The sequence below is a fragment of the Hyperoodon ampullatus genome (genome assembly GCF_949752795.1).
Source record: "Hyperoodon ampullatus genome assembly, chromosome: 5".
Classification (NCBI taxonomy): domain Eukaryota; kingdom Metazoa; phylum Chordata; class Mammalia; order Artiodactyla; family Ziphiidae; genus Hyperoodon; species Hyperoodon ampullatus.
Window position 1 is genome coordinate 143,661,702 of NC_136918.1, and position 15,884 is coordinate 143,677,585.

Below are 15,884 nucleotides of genomic sequence, written 5' to 3' on the forward strand. Positions count from 1 at the left end.
CTAAAAGTATGACGAATGACGGATCCCCTTCCCCACCCCCCGAACCCCTGACTAGATTAAGGAACAGTGTTGCCATCTTCTAAAAAATTATGCAGTTTTAATTTAGTTCTGTGGTGAAAGCAGGTCTCAGTGGGCTGGTTTATTTGTGGAGCCCGTGGATTAGGAAGAAGCTTCTGCCCCTGAAAACTGCCAGTGCGAGGCGGATGACAACACACAGCAATAAACCGCGTGTGACCTGGTGGCGAATGTATGGCGAGTTAAACGTGGTTCCGTTCGCTCGTGTTCCGTGAGCCTGTGTCATTTGCTGTATGTGAAAAGAAACTCCTATTTTTACCTTGCTGGAATTATTGGATAAAAAGCTATTTTTATAAATTCGCTATGAATTGGATGATGACTATGTCGAGGATGAAATTTCTAGAGGAGAAACAGTACGTGCTTTACTGTCTCAATTCGGAATGTTCTGAATTGACCAAATTTGACGAACCTGCCCAAAGTTAGCTTGCATTCCATGGCTCTCTGCTATCCCAGGGTAGCAATTTACATTTACTCCTATAAAAGAATCACCTACTTAATGAAGTTTTGATATCTTCAAATTTTAGTCTATACGTAAATGCTCAGATTGCGTCCTACACTTATCTTAAACATACATCTAAAGGTACTTGCTAAGTAGAGCTTAGGTAAGTTAAGAAATGGTAGCCAGTGGTCTGTTAAAAGCTCTTACTGACATATTTCAGTCTAATTTAAATTTGACCACAGTTAAATGGTTAGTGTACCATGTTAGCTGGGTGTTGTTTTAGAATTTTTTAGTCAGCCATATGTTACGTGTAGAATGTTTATGATAAACTAATATAAAGTGTCCTCTATCCCACTGGCTCAGAGCCGGGGTAAAGAGCAGACCCTCGGCTTTGTTACACGATTAACAAACATCCACTGTGGGACGGGAACGAGTGGGGCCTGGAGGATGGGGTGACGGTGGCCCTGCTGCCGCCGTGTCTCACGCTGGTCCTGGGGTCGGCGTTCTCTCCTGCACGTGGTTCTTCCCTCTGACTTGATCACATCAGATCTGGAGTAGTGTTGGGACTTCGGTTCCTGGTGACCAGACGAACCACAAGAGCAGACTGGGTTTGTTTCCTTGGGTTTTCATTTGTTTCTGTTGGTTTGCTTTCAAGTGGAGCTTTTTCTCAGAGAGGAAACCTTTGTGTAACCGTCAAGCTCAGCGCACTTCTCAAGGACAGTCTTACGGTCGGGAAGGTCGTCAGTTCCTGAGAAGCAGTGACAGTAACTGGTTGTGGACCAAGGCTACATGGGGGGTATTTTGAGCTGGTGCAGATTGTTTTCTGGAACTGAATTTCCCCCCCGAAATTATTATTATTATGATTATTATTTTTTTTGCAGTTTGTGGGCCTCTCACTGCTGTGGCCTCTCCCGTCGCGGAGCACAGGCTCCGGACGCGCAGGCCCAGCGGCCATGGCTCACGGGCCCAGCCGCTCCGCGGCACGCGGGATCTTCCCGGACCGGGGCACGAACCCGCGTCCCCTGCATCGGCAGGCGGACTCTCAACCACTGCGCCACCAGGGAAGCCCCCCCCCGAAATTATTAATAATTAAAGTTACTCATAGGAGAGCACTTCCTAGGTAACTCAGAAGGAAGCAAGAAACACACAGAAATTTCTTTTAAACTATTTCAGGAGATTTAAAAGACAAACTTGATTCTCGACTCTTTTGGGGGAGAAAATAACATTTTAAAGCATCTATTGCGTTCCTCATTTGTAAACAATTTCAAATATTTTAAGTCAAGTCTACACCAGTTTAAAAGATCATTTGAAGTCCAACGAAGTTAGAATTTAAGACGAGGCCCTGTGGAAGCCGGCCAGCCCCTCCCTCCTCCCTCCCTCCCTCGCCTCCTCCCCCCTGCCCCCCCATCCCTCAGCCCTCGGGCTCAGATCAGTGACTGCGGCAGGTGGTTGCTCCAGGTCCGCGTTTCCCCGCAGCAGAAATCCTGTCCCAGGGTGCGTGCTGCACAGGCCACGGCAGCGTTTACGCGGGGCCACATGGGGGTCCAGCCGTCGGTGCCCGGGGTCTCAGCCACACTCGCTCCAGCCGAAGTCTGCGTGCTGCTCGCCACATTCAGAGGACAAGGATGAAGTTCATTCGAGAGAAGGCGCCCTGGACACAGCCTGAGGTTCCTTTAAGCTCTTCCCATGAGTAACCAAGGGGATTTTAAACAACCCGACAGGCAGACTGCTAACCGCCGCCCGGCGTATTGGTGGTCAGTTGGTGCCTAATAAATACCCGTTTTCCAGCCCTCGGATTTTTGAGAGCATCTGTGAGAGCACGACCCCGTCGAGCTTTCATTTTAAATGAACAAATTCGACCTTGACTTGGCTTTTGTTAAATTCTTTCCCTGTGAAGGATGCTTTTGACGGTGGTTTGAGACCCAGGTTAAGCGCGGTGTGTTACCTGCTGCTCAGCTTGTGAGCCGGTAGCGGACGGCTGGGCCGTGCCCCGGCCACGCTCCAGCTGCTGCGCTAACGGAGCTGTCCGTATTTTGGTTCCAGAAATAAGACAGTGTAAGCATTTATCCAGCGTGCAAAGTGAGATGGGCCCCAGCCCCAGCTCACTCACAGACCACAGAGCCCTGATGCTGGAACCTCAGCCCCGAAGGTTCCGGGGGTCCTCTCTGCATAACCTGCCCGTGACACGACTCTTACCTGGGCGAGAAAGCGTTGGAGCACTTTTTCTTTTAGACAAGCTCAGACATCCCCGGAAGGTGAGTACGGCCCACCTCTGGCAGTTAGGGACAGAAATAACTCCGCCATCCTCCCCTGTTTTAGTTCTGTTTGGTCTATGAACTGACAATCTTTAGATGTGAATACTGTAACAATTGTTTTCTTGGATTGTTGTCTTTGAAAGGGATTTTTGTGAAGCAACTGATTTATCAAAGCAAAAAAATTAAAAACAGAAACATGCTTCATGGACGTTTTATTTTCTAAAGCTCGTGTCACCGCAGCTGCTTTTCCATTTTAAGAACATTCAGATGTTGACATGTTTGCTGGTGGCACTTGGGGTCCGTTGTGACCCCCGCACACTCTTAAAATTAGGATTGCACTGCCCTGGCGCATTCAGGCCCATTTACATTTTCAAGACTCTTTTCTAAGTTTCTTCAGGTCGTCATTGGTTTTCCAGGAGAAAAATTGGGAAGTTTTTATTTGTTTTTTACTGTAGTTCACCACAAATCTAACTATTTTGATAGTAATGAGAAAATGATTCATTAGCAAGGAATTGCCTTCGACAGTTCACGCTGTCACGTTACCCGCCAGAGCAGTTTCCGGACATACTGAAGGGGGGTGTCCATTGAAACACTGTCAGAGAGTTTTAACTCCCAAACCGTTTATACTTACAAGCTAAAGTCAGCAGACTTAAGTAATTTTTTTAAAGTGCATGCATCTGAAATCGTGAACTTGGCTGGAGTGAGGAGGGACGGCTCTGAAATGTGTTGCTCCAGGACATGGTTCGGATCCATCTGACAGAAAAAGGGAGTCACCCTCTTCTCTCTCCAACTCTTTTCAGGTGAGAGGGTAGGCGTGAAATTTCACCAGGTGAGACCTTGGCTCAGCCCTGGGCCCCTCTAGGCTTCAAGTGCTTCATTTGTAAATGGGAAGAAGTTGGTTTATAAAAGGAAGAAATTGGTTTATAAGATTTGGTCTAGCTCAGAGTAATACTTGATGAATAAAATTCTGTCTAGAGAGAGCTTGAGTGAATAAGTAATGATCTAGCAAGTTGTGAAAGTAAGAACTGAATTTGGACCAAATATCCAGTGTTTTGCATTTTGTTGCATTATGAGATGTCCTAAGTAATGTATGTATTAGGTTTAGCCCACGTGCTGTGTTATATACACTCTTAAGAAGAAATTCTTAGCACAAGTTAGTTTTGCCCTTTTATAAACAGATCCTCTTATTTTCACTAAGACCTAAGGTCTCCGTACCATTTTAAAACTAAAATTTGCAGAACAGTAGAGCTATAGCGTAATCACTTAATGAATGCTGGCCTAGGGGGCGGGCACCTCCGCCCACGGCTGGTAGCCTGCTCTGCTCATCACACTGACCCCCAGCCCAGGCCCGGCCTCTGCAGAGGGGGGTCCAGGGCCATCTCAGCTCAGCAAGATCTCTCCCAGCTCTTCCCTGTTAGTCTATAAAGGACTAGTTAGTGTTGCTTAATGAAATAATTTGGTAAGTATTTTACATACAAATAGTATTGAGAAGGCATTTCTCGCACAGATGTTTCCATTTTTTTGTTTGTTTGTTTGTTTGTTTTTTGCGATATGCGGGCCTCTCACTGTTGTGGCCTCTCCTGTTGTGGAGCACAGGCTCTGGACGCGCAGGCTCAACGGCCATGGCTCACGGGCCCAGCCGCTCCGCGGCATATGGGATCTTCCCGGACCGGGGCACGAACCCGTGGCCCCTGCATCGGCAGGCGGACTCTCAACCACTGCGCCACCAGGGAAACCCTCCATTTTTTTTATATCACTGTTTAAACGAACCCAAGAGTGCAGCCTATAAAAGCCAATAATGGCTTTAATATACAGGGCTAAATCAGGAATTCTTTTATCCCAGTGTCTTTGAAAAGGAACATTTTAGTGATGTTGATGGCTCTAGTTGCTTACACGTTTTTAGAAAACGGTTGGTAGAAAAAGATCAGGTATATTTAAAAAATATCTTGCTTCATGTTAACTCAGGTTTTTTTTTTTTTTTTTTTTTGATATTAACACCACAGTCAATCCAAGTAAGTGGTGAAGCCCTTCGTAGTTTACGCTCTGAGTGTAGACCTGAGTTTTCCAGCCAGAGAGTTCTGTTGCAGGAGGACAGCCCTGCAGCTGCAGGAAACGCTCCCCGGCATCGAGCCGGAGAAGCCAAGGAAGGGGTGTTTCCAGGAGGAGCGGAGTGTGGGGACGTGGGACGGCGCCCCTGGCGCTTCGATGAGAGCAGCCTCAGGGACGCAGGGCCCAGGCCGAACCGGGCGGCCAGGCTCCCAGGGCCAGTGGCCACCAAGCCAGCGGAAGCTGATGGAGGAGCTCACCGTCATTACCACCGGGCGAGGAGGACCTACGAGGCCGAATGCGTGAGTCAGAGGACGTGCCCTGGTGGACGCGGCCAAATCAAAAGGGCGACAGCCTGGACCGCCGACAGGCGACACTCGGGGAGAAACGCTTCTCCCTCGCTTTCTTTGCTAACATTTAAAGCTGACAAGGAGTTCGTATTGAGGGTAAAGGGAGAATTCTTGGAAATCAAAAGAAAATGGCAGAGGATCTTAAGTCAGTTCACTGAAAGGAAAACCCGTGCAGTGAACAAGCACGTGAAAACGTTCTGGGCCTCACCACCACCAGAGACTAAATCAAGACCACGATGAGACTGCCCCTTACCCGGCAAAAGTTGGGAAGGTGGCACCGAGTGTGGGAGCATCACTGGGACGGCCGTCGTGGAGCCCTAGCGGTCCCCAGGGAGATGGAGCTGGGCTCTGGTCCTACAGGCTCTGCCAGAATTCCTCTGCAGGGTCACGCGAGGACCTGTAGAGGTGCCCGCGGCCGTGCTGTCCGCGGCAGCAGGAGTCAGGGAAGCGCCCTGGGGGTCCCTGCCGAGCGGAGCGGCCGTGCGGTCCGGGCTCGGACGGCGACAGGCGGCATGTGGACACTCTCGGGGCTGGTTCTGAGGACGAGGGGTTGTCTCCTCTTTGCCGCGTGTCTCACAATACGTGACCGAATGCTGGACACTTTCTGGCGAACAGCTGAGACCAAAGCCAAGAGGCCTCACGTGCGGAAGTGGGCGCAGCCAGCGGCCGGCTCGGGGTGCGGGGATGAGTCCGTCTGCTGGGCCCTCGTGCTGGGTTTGGGGTTTAGTTTTGTCGCTGCTTTCGTGGCCTTCAGACTCCCGCCATAGGGTCTCCGTCCGTGTTCCTGCCCGGCCTCCGGCTTTCTGCCGGCCCTGGGGCGGGGCGGGGGGGGAGGCGTGTCCCTCTGCTCTGTTCCCCCCACCCCGTCCCGCCCCGCCCCAGGTGGAGGCAGGTGTTCTCCTGATCCAGGCTCGGTCGCAGGCAGGTCCTGGGGCCCAGGGGTCAGCCTTTCCAGCCATCCTGCCCCCTCCCGCCTCTGCCGCAGCCTCTGCCTCGTGTCTGGGTGGGGCTCGGGGTTTGGGGGCGTGTCCCTGGGACTGAGAGGCGCCCCGCCCCTCCCCAGACGCAGCAGCCTTCACCTGGGCGGGGTCGGGGGGTTGTCCCTCCCCCGCTGGATTAAGGCTTTGCTCCGAAGGAGGAGAAGGTCAGGGTGGTGGGCGGTGTTTCACGCCTGCTTCCTGGGGCACCGGGCTGGGGCGGGGGGAGGTCTCCAGCCCCTGCGCTGCTCCCCAGCACACGGGGGAGAGAACGCTCGCCGGCCGAGGCGATGCCCTTCGCAGCTGGGCTGCCAGCTATGCCAAAGGGGAACCAGTCTGCAACCCCGCCTCCCGCCTTGGGGGGCTTGTCCCCCTTTCGGATTCAGTCACGTGTTCGCCTTGCAACCGCAGCTCTCTGAGCTCAAGCAGAATTAAAGATGTTGTAGATTATCCACTTTTTCTCCTTGATAGGCTGTGAAGTGTTCTCATGGCCTCTACATCCAAAATGGAACTGGGGCCCCAAAATGATTACTGAAAACAAGATTTTACGATCGGTGTGAGTGGAGAAAAAGGAAGTGGAACCAGACCTATTTCACCATTTAGGCACATGGGAAATGTATAAAACGCTGTTTTTCAAGGGTACGTATCTTTCCAAAGGTCCCAGGGAGGCTGCCTGGGAGGGAGCGGGGAGGGCAGGCGTTAGGGGTGGGTCCTGAGGATGAGCCCGTCTCAGATGCGGTGGGGCCTTGTCCAGACGGGGTCGGAGCGCACAACGAACTCTCTGCACCGCAGGTCAGGAAGTAAAAATGGGGATCGGGAGTGGGAAGCACTGCGCCTAGAGACTCTTTTTAATCGGGAATTTAAGGGGCTGTTCGGTCGCCTCCCACTTGACTGTTGAGCCACCTGAAGCCGTTCCCGTCCTGACTCTGCCCGGCAATGTTTGTTCGCGGCACTCCTTGGGGTTTCCACAGGTTAATTTCCCCATGGTGGCCACAGCCGTCTTTCCAGGCCCATGTGCTCTTCTAGAACTTTCTCCATCGAGCAAGTCCCCTTCTCTAGAGACTGGGTGAGGTCTGGTTCCGCCTTGACGTCAGGCAGGATGCGTGTCTGTGACGCTGGTGACTGAGGGTAGAACCAAAGTGGACAGCGTCCTGTTGGCGCTGTACCACTCGGGACGCGTGCCCTTGTAAGGAAGCCCAGGCCACGTGCAGAGGTTCCAGCCACGGCTTCAGCCTCCTGCCACGCACGGGCGGGTGGCCTCGCAGACGCTGGGAGCTGCGCTGTGAGGTGGGGCAGCTGCTCGACGTGGGGAGTGTGAGCAGATAGATGTCGTCGTTGCCCGACGCTGCTGGGGGTGCCTACCTGGGCAGCCTCGGTGCCCACGCTCCGCGGTGCCCTGCCTTCGCGGGGCCCCTTCTCCTTCACGTCAGGCACTGTGGACCCAGGAGAAGACAGTGAGCCACGTCGATTTTGATGCCGGTCTGGATCCAGTCACTAACCTTCCCCCCCACTTTGATACTGGGCCCAGGAAGAGGCATTGAGAGGGGCTCGAAGGGCCCATCTTGCCAGGGACGCCGCCCTCCAGCCAGTCACCTGCCTCGTCCAGGGTGCGGAGCTCACGTTTGGCCCTGCGGTGGTGTCTTCGGCGAGGACAGGCATCCGGGCTGTGCAGCGAGGGGCTCTGCTTCCCACCCGCTCCCTCCCGACCGGTGCGCTTGTAACTCAACCCTGCCTGCTGAGAGCCTCCCGGCCACGGCCTGCGCTGGGGCTGCAGGAGGCCCGCCCTGCCTGGGACACTCCTGACCTGACGGAGGAGGTGGATGTGGCGATCCCCACGTGGGCGGGCCCGGTCCCACCGGGGGACATGGCTGGGCTAGACCACGGAAGCCGGAGGCGTCCATGAGAAGGCTGAGCCCTAGACCTCAGAGAGGGACCAGTCCTGTCGCTAAAACGCACAAGAAACGGGCCAGCGGCAAATCAGGTGTCCCTAGGATGAAGGCTTTAGGGCCTTGTTTAAATAACGGCCCGTCTGTAACGAGCAGCCTGTGCGTCCTGGCGATTAAGTGCCGCCGCGTCTCTGAAGCGATGACGCGTGTTCTCGAACAGCCGACGGCTGCACAAATGCGCACGTGGCCGCCCTCCACGGACCCCCCAGTGCCTGCCTTGCCCAGGAGGCTCCGCGTGCTGCAGTGGCGGCCGCAGCGACCGGGGCTGCGGGCTGCCCGTCCCGCGAGGTCACGTGCCCGGCCAGGGACGCAGGCACCGAGGGCTTGGCTGAGCCAAGGCCCCTCCCTGGGTGGGGGAGTCACTGCCGCCCCCATCCCCAACGTCATGACTGTAGGGAGGGGCTGGGGGCTGGGAGAGCTCCTCAGCAGCGTCCAGGACCCCGGCTTCCTCCTCCTGTCCTGCCTTGGAGGCTCCCGCACAACCCCGGCCAGGAAGCAAGGAGACGCGGTGCCTCCGCGGGGGCCCACCCTGCGTCGTGTTCCCCTCGCTGCGGCATCCCGCGTGGAGGAGGTAGATGTGACGGTCCCGCAGCGCTTCCTCGTCTCCTCCCCCTCGGGGCTCATCAACGGGCCTTTGACGGTTCTGGTGGTCTTCCAGTGGCACACGTGGTTCGTCCATCTCTCCCTTTCTTTCAAGTTGTAAACCTTCAAGTAAATACGTGTTCCAAAAAACTGCACTCTTCAATTTTACCCACCCAGTTAAAAATAGCTGACATGTATTTGTTATTATTACACAATACTGAAATTCTAACTTAATTTTAAATTTCAAAAAAATTAGAGAACTTAAGAAGTTCTGAGGAGATCGACTCACAAACGCACGCCGCCCGCCCGCCTGCCTTGCCCACGGTGCTGGTCTTCGTGACTCAAGGGCGGGGCTCCTGGATTCGAGGGAGGCGTGTCCACTGGCAGAGCCCACACAAGCGTCCTGCCCAGGAGACCCTGGGGGGCAAACTGAGTCGTCTGAGCAAAGCTCCAGTTCCACGGCCAGCTCTTAGGGACCCCGGGGGGGGGGGTACCAATCTCTGCGGCAGGGCCAACCTTCCTACAGAACCGACCCCATCGCGCCCACTGGCTCTCCCCAGCGCCCAGACGCCGGGCTGTCTCTCCCTGCCTGGCCTTGCTGACGGCCCGGCCATTCTGGTAAAGCAGCGGTCCCCAACCTTTTTGGCACCAGGGGCCGGTTTCGTGGAAGACAGTTCTGCCACTGATGTGGGGTGGGGGATGGTCCAGGTGGTGACGCCAGCGGCGGGGAGCAATGGGGAGCGGCAGTGAAGCTTCGCCCGCATGCCCGCCGCTCACCTCCTGCTGTGCGGCCCGGTTCCTAACAGGCCGCAGACCGGTACCGGTCCGCGGCCCAGGGGTTGGGGACCCCTGTGGTAAAGGATTGAGGAGGAGCTGGCGATGCTGCTCTGACGACGCCCGCCGGCCTGGACCCCTCCTCTGGTGGCCTCTGCTGTAAGAACAGCATCAGGAGATGCTCGGCAAGACCTCTGCACACCGTGGACTTGCCCTGCCCAGAGCACCGGCACACACATGCCACACGGGGCTTCCGTTCACCACAGAGCCGATGTGAACTCCACCAAAGCCAGCCTCTGCTGGGTGCACGGCTCAGAGCAGGGCAGATGTGCTCCTGCAGGAAACAGCACCGAGCCAGAAGCGACGGGCCACCTCAGCGGCGGGGCTGCCCTCTGACTCGGCTCCGACCCTGCTCCCGCTGCGCATCTGGTCCCTCGGCCCGTCCCGACCTGGAGAGCATCTGGTCCCCGGCCCGTCCCCCGACCTGGAGAACCTGGAGAGCATCTCCTGCCCCAGGGCCTGTGCACCTTCTGGACCTTCAGCTCGCTGGGCTCTTCCCTTGCTGTCCACCGGGCAGCCCCGCCAGTCTGTTGGGAAACGCGGCCACTCTGCCTCCCAGAGATCCAACCCTTTGCTTGCGTTTTCTTTCTTTCTTTTAAAAATTGCGGTGAGGACTTCCCTGGTGGCGCGGTGGTGAAGAGTCCGCCTGCCAACGCAGGGGACAGGGCTTCAAGCCCTGGTCCGGGAAGATCCCACATGCCGCGGAGCAGCTGAGCCTGTGCACCACAACTGCTGTGCCTGCGCTCTAGAGCCCATAAGCCACAACTACTGAGCCCGCGTGCCACAACTGCTGAGCCCATGAGCCACAACTACTGAGCCCGTGTGCCACAACTGCCGAGCCCATGAGCCACAACTACTGAGCCCGTGTGCCACAACTGCTGAGCCTGCATGCCACAACTACTGAGCCCACGTGCCACGGCTACTGAGCCCGGGAGCCACAACTACTGAGCCCATGCTCCAGAGCATGCAAGCTACAACCACGAAGCCCGTGCTCTAGAGCCCACGAGCCACAACTACTGAGCCTGCACTCTAGAGCCTGTGAGCCACAACTCCTGAGCCCATGTGCCACAACTACAGAGCTCACGAGCCGCAGCTACCAAGCCCATGCTCTAGAGCCCGCAAGCCACAACTACTGAGCCCGCGCGCCACAACTACTGAGCCCGCGCTCTAGAGCCTGCAAGCCACAACTACTGAGCCCACGTGCCACAGCTACGGAGCCGGCGAGCCACAACTACTGAGCCCGTGCTCTAGAGCCTGCAAGCCACAGCCACCAAGCCCGTGCTCTAGAGCCCACGAGCCACAACTACTGAGCCTGTGCTCTAGAGCCCATGAGCCACAACTACTGAGCCCATGTGCCACAACTACTGAGCCTCTGCTCTAGAGCCTGCGAGCCACAACTACTGAGCCTGCGCTCTAGAGCCTGCAAGCCACAACTACTGAGCTTGCATGCCACAACTGAGCCCGCCACAACTACAGCACGAGCCACAACTACTGAGTCTGTGAGCCACAACTACCGAGCCCATGCTCTAGAGCCCGCAAGGCACAACTACTGAGCCCGTGTGCCACAACTACTGAGTCTGAGCCACAACTACTGAGCCTGCATTCTAGAGCCTGCAAGCCGCAACTACTGAACCCGCACACCACAATTACTGAGCCTGCGAGCCACAATTACTGAGCCTGCGCTCTAGAGCCTGCGCTCTAGAGCCCACGCGACACAACCACTGAAGCCTGCGCGGCTAGAGCCCACGCTCTGCAACAAGAGAAGCCACTGCAATGAGAAGCCCGTGCACCGCAATGAGGAGTAGCCCCCCCTCGCTGCAACTAGAGAAAGCCACGTGGGCTGACCATGGCTTTGGGCCCAAGGAGCTCCATCAGTTTGCTTGCTCTCTGGGACACCAGTGTCCTGAGCCAGCTATCTCTGTCATTTGGGTTTTCATTAAAAAGGGCACCTTGGGAAGGGGTGAGGGTATGGCAGAGATTGAAACCGGCGCCCAACTTTTACTTTTTCTTCTTCCTTAGGGCTTCCTTAGACACCCACCCCTCACCATTTTAAGCTGAGCCTGTGGCCACAGAATAAATGTTCCACTGCCCAGCCTCCCTTGCAGCTAAGGTGGGACACGTTCCCACATTCAGGCCAGTGGGCAGGGCAGCCTCCTGTGCTGACTAATACTGCTGTGGCCAGAGCGAGGGTGTGGAGCGGAGAGGGTGAGGCTAGCTGACTCCAGGCCGACCTCTGCTCACACTAGAGGGTCCCCAGCACAGGCCTGCGTCCCGGGTCTGCCTGGAGAAATGGCAGTGATGGGCTAATTCACCATTTTTCCAATTTGCACAAAGGCACTGTAGCCTTACCAAGCTGTGTACCCTCAAGGCTGCGTACCCTCAAGGCTGCATCTAGTAGAGGGATTGCCTTTTTCAAACTCCCCCAAAGGTACCCTGTGTGCTGGCAGCTGGATCAGCCAATAGGATCCACGTGGAAGTGTCGTGTATGACTTCAGAAGTACTGACAAAGGGAAGAGGGCAGGTTATGTCGGGGGTGTCAGGGGCTGACTGAGTCCCCTCCAAATTCATAGGTTGAAGTCCTAACCCAGCACCTCTGAATGTGACCTTATTTGGAATGAGGTAGTTATCGATGCAGTTAATTAAGATGAGGTCATTAGGGTGGCCCTAACCTGATGACTGGGGTTCTTATAAAAAGGGGTGACTTGGAAACAGAGACACATGCGGAGGGAGGACGCCATGTGAAGATGGAGGCAGAGGTCAAGGTGATGCTTCTACACCCCAGGGAAGCCCAAGAGTTGCCAGCAAACCCCCAGAAGTTAGGAAAGCCTCCAGACGGAACCAACGCTGCCCACACCTGGATCTTGGCCCTCTTTCCTCCAGAACTGTGCGAGGATTAATTTGTGTTGTTTAAGCCGCCCAGTTTGGGGTACTTTGTTACACCAGCTCTAGCTAATGCGGGGTGGGGGGCAGGTGGCAGCTCTAGCTAATGCGGGGTGGGGGGCAGGTGGCCATCTATTTCTGGAAAAACTGAAGACACCATCACTCCTAGCAGCCCCCCTCCTCCTGCCTAAGCATCCCAGTGAGGGTTGGGCCCAGGTGTAAGTATCACAGACCCAAAGTAACAGTGGCTTATGCAACAGAGGAATGAGTGTCTTTCTCTGTCATAGAAGTCTAGAGGTTAAATCACGGGACTTAAAAAGTGAATACACATGAAATGCTTAGAACAATGGCCAGTTCATAATAGTGATCTGTAAGGTTTAGCCACTGCGTTCAGAGATGTTTATGGCCGCATCACGTGTCACAGTAAAGCACTGGAAACAAACAAAGGACCACGAACAGGGGGCTTAAGGCAACAGACCTTCATTCCCTCCCAGTCTGGAAGCCAGGAGTCTGAGATCAGGGTGTCACAGGGCCGTGCTCCCTCTGGAGGCTCTGGGGGCGGGTCCTTCTGGCTCTTCCAGCTTCTGGGGCTCCAGGCATCCCTGGCTTGCGGCCGCATCCCTCCCGTCTCTGTCTCCACGGCCACATCCTCCTCCTCTTGTCCGTGTGTCTCAGGTCTCGCCTCGCCTCTCCCCTAGACAGACCCTAGTTGGCACACACGCGAGGGCCTCTAGGCCTACTTGGATGACCCAGGATAATCGCCCTATCTCGAGAGCCTTACCTTCATCACACTTGCAGACACTTCCAAAGAGGGGAGCATTCTCAGGTTCCAGGGATTAGGACCTGATATTTCTTATTTGTCCTACCACAGTTCTACTGAAAAATACTTTTTTTTTTTTTTTTTTTTTTTTTTTGTGGTATGCGGGCCTCTTACTGTTGTGGCCTCTCCCATTGTGGAGCACAGGCTCCAGACGCTCAGGCTCAGCGGCCATGGCTCATGGGCCCAGCCGCTCCGCGGCATGTGGGATCTTCCCAGACTGGGGCACGAACCCATGTCCCCTGCATCGGCAGGCTGACTCTCAACCACTGCGCCACCAGAGAAGCCCTGAAAAATACTTTTTTGAAAAAACTTCCCCATCCTCAGTCAAATCATCAAATGAGCCCCCCTGAGGTCAGAGCACATCTTCCGCCAGCTCTGTGCGGTCCCAGGCCCTCCTCGGACCTGGTGGGGAAGGCCTCCACCTGCCGGGTTGTCTGTGGGGACCGGAATGGCTTCCCGCACAGCCCCCGGGGGGACAGCGGCATGTGACCTGCTCGCGGCTGCCGGGGGCCCAGGGCTGCAGGACACCCGGGAGGAGCCTCGGTCTTAGAGACAAATAGCTGACGACTAAGGAACTGGCCGTTCCCAAAAGGCACACCCAGCTGTACCTGGGGCTCTTTACAGAGGAGTGAAGCCGCGTCCACGACAGGAGGCCTTTCCCGGAAGATGGATGGAGCGCGGTGGCCGGGACAGGGTCAGGCAGCTGTGAGCACCCCCTCCACACAGCCCAGCCCCACCAGAAAGCTCCCGAGGGACGGTGGCCTCCCCTGTCGTATCTTCGGCCTGCCTACATGGTCTGAGGCCTTGGAAGGGGCCGTCTCCGGCATGTAGGAAACAAGAGTGGGCCCTCAGGGCTGCGTCTTCAGCATGTCCTGCATGCTGTGTCCATCTATCGAAATATCTATGGCTGCCCGGGCCCGTTCCTCGTCACTCTGGGGGTACCCGTCTTGATGGCCTGCTGGGGCCCTTGTTTTCCCCCTTCATTTTGGTGGAGTGCATCTTTCAGTGCTCCCCTGGGCCCAGAGGCCACCTGCCTCGGGGGAAACGTCTACATCCTCCCTCCAGGATTAAGGGAGAGCGTGCTTGCATACAGGATTCTGGCCCACGTCCCTTCTTTCAGATGTTTTGAGGCTTTGCTCCCTTGTCTCCCAGCCTCCACATGCTAGAGATGGAGAAGCTGGATCCCTTTCTCATTCCCTAGACTCTCTCTGTGAGCTGGGTTTCCCCACCCCTGAGTGGAAACTTTTTCTGATCTTCTTGTCCCAAGTGATCTAACATTTCACGGTGACATTCCCTGTGTGGGTCTTTCTCCATCCGTTCCTCTGGGTACTAGGTGGAACCTCTCAATCTACAAACTCGTGTCTTTCAGTCTGAGGCAGTTTCTTGAATTATTTCACTGGTGATTTCCTTCTCTCTTGTTTCCTCTTTTCTGGAACTCCTACAAACCAGCTGTTGGAACCCAAGAAGCTCAAAGAATTCCAAGCACAAGAAACATGAAGAAAGATACATCACGATTTCCAAAACAATACTGAACATAAACAAAGCCAGAGGACTCACACTTCTTGATTTCAAAACTTACTACAAAGCTACAGTAATTAAAACAGTGTGGTACTGGCATAAGGACAGACATATAGACCAGTGGAACAGAAGCAAAAGTTCAGAAATAAACCCATACATCTATGGCCAACTGATTTTCCACAGGAGTGCCAAGACCATTCAATGGAGAAAGAATGTCTGTTCCCCAAATGGATAGCCATATACAAAAGAATGAATTTGGACCCCTGCCCCACACCACGTACAAAAATTAACTCAAAATGGATCAATGAACTAAACGTAAAAGCTAAAACTATAAAACTCTTAGAAGAAAACATGACCTTGGATTGGCAAGGGCATAATACCAAACACGAAACAAAAGAAAAAACAAGTAAACTGAACATCATCAAAAACAAAACACTGTTGTACACCAAAGGTCATTATCAAGAAAGAGGAAAGCTACCCCACAGAATGGGAGAAAATATTTGCACATCACATGTCTGATAAGGCTCTAGTATCCAGAATATATAAAGAACTTCTACAACTGAACAACAAAAGGCAAACAACTCAATTTTAAAATGGGCAAAGGACTTGAACAGACATTTCTCCAAAGAAGATATACAAATGACCAAACAAGCACATAAAAAGATGCTCAATATCATTAGTCATTAAGGAAGTGCAAATCAAAACCACAGTGAGATAACACTTTACACCCACTATCATGGCTATAAAAAACAAAACCCAGAAAATAAGTGTTGGTGAGGATGTGCAGCAACTGGAACCTTCCTGCACTGCTGGTGGGGATGTAAAATGGTGCGACCGTGGAACACAATCTGGTGGCTCCCCAAAAAATTAGTCATAGAATTATCATGTGGCCCAGCAATTCCAGTCCTGGGTATATAAGCAAAAGACGTGAAAACAGGTGTTCAAACACACACCTGTACACGACAGTGCAGAGCAGTACTAGTCACAACAGCCCAAGAGTGGAAACAACCCAAATGTCCATCAGCTGATGATGGAGAGACAAACTGTGGTCTATCCGTAGAAGGAATACTGTTCAGCCACAAAAAGGAACTACTGAGTCCTGCGACAGTGTGAACGAATCTCAGTACCATCAGGCAAAGTGAAATAAGCCAGACACGAAAGG